Source organism: Cebus imitator, unplaced genomic scaffold, assembly GCF_001604975.1.
Source record: "Cebus imitator isolate Cc_AM_T3 unplaced genomic scaffold, Cebus_imitator-1.0 Scaffold293, whole genome shotgun sequence".
NCBI lineage: Eukaryota > Metazoa > Chordata > Mammalia > Primates > Cebidae > Cebus > Cebus imitator.
Genome location: NW_016107608.1, coordinates 1,116,179 through 1,117,739, shown reverse-complemented (window position 1 = coordinate 1,117,739; position 1,561 = coordinate 1,116,179).

The window sequence follows — 1,561 nt, the reverse complement described above, 5'->3', positions numbered from 1 at the left end:
GATTTATATCCCCAAAAGACAAAATCTTTGGCCAAACTGAACAACCAGAAAGAGGCAAACCCAGGAACTGAGAGCAGATTTTGTCCTAAGCCCCAGGCTCTTGCTCACCTCACTGGGTTGGAGCATTCTGGATTTCAACTCTACCCTGAGTGAGCGTGGTGATTCCCCATTCTCTCCTCCATCCATAGCACCGTGACCACCAAGACCTGGATTAGATCTTCCTATTCCCCTTTCCTTCCCTACCTTGAGAGGGACATTGGTTCGCAGAATCAGCATTGGCTGTGAAGCTGCAGGTGGTGGAGGAAAGGCCCTGCCTGGCTAAGCCATTTCCACAGTCGATCCCTTGATCCAGCTGTAGTCCCAGGCAATTGGGCGCCAGGGTACTTGGTTCTGGCTGTGTCTGTGAAGCCTGCACCTCTGACAGGTAGTAGCTCAAGTCTCCACTGCAAGTCCCTTGGGGACAGGTCTCCTGGGTGGGAGCTGAAAGGAGAAGGGGCTTCAGTTGGAACAGTCTCAGTTTTCCCTTTGTTAAGTGCTCCCAGACACCCATCCCTGCAGTTCTTGCTTTTCACTGAAGTCTTCCAGTGATCTAGGCCACACAGACAGACATCATGTAAATGCAGGCGATGTCACCTTTCTTGTCTGTGCCTGAGGAAGTTGACATGAACTGCGGTCCAGGGCTAGGGTATCCCTGAAGTGATATAGTTGTGTAAAATTGCCTGCATCTGTGGGTGTCCAGAGAAGAGAGAATTCTCTTATTGAAGGCAGGTAGTTAGGAACATAAATTTCAGAAAGGAGAGATTCCAGATCTTAAAAAAGAAGGTTTGTTGTGCAAATATTATCTAGATGAACTACTGTGGACAGGAACTTGCTAAAAGCCCTAAGCCCTTTCCAGCTTTCATGCCCACAGGCTGCTCTTGTAAGAAGGAGCCAGGTGACAGAGGAGTCCGTAGGGACAGGAGTAGAGGAAGTTTCACCCTCTGGATGTATGTGATCAAAACTGCATTCCAGAGCCAGATTGAAAACAGACTCAGTGTAGATGGCCTGCCTGCACTGACAGCCTGTCTCAGCAGCACAAGCTGCAGAAAGAAAACATGTGGAGGCTGCCTGGGAAGACACTGGAGCTTTGTGGCCTTCAGGTTGGAGTACTCACAGGCTACATCCAGAGCAGAGCATCTGAGCTGATCATCCAATGAGGACAAGGTGCCGCTATAAGGCTGGTGGCAGTCAGACAGGTCATGGTGAACTGAAGGAGTCAAGTAAATTTCATCCAAGGAGTCTTCTGGGACTTCCTGCTCCTTCAGCTGTGGCAGCTCCTGGCTCAGCCTGGAGTAAAGAAGACAGAAGATGAACACTGGACAGAACCAAAACCACTGTGTCCCGCTGGTTCCATAAGGAGGACTACAGGACAAGCCAATACAGTGCCCTCATAAACGTCCTTCCCTGTCTCAAGCAGGAGACAGAGTGGCAGGTGCTCAGTGCACTGGGCAGACAATGAGCTGGGGAGGAAGGAGACGGACGGATCCCGGTGGGAAACTGCCAGGACACAGTGCATTCAGCA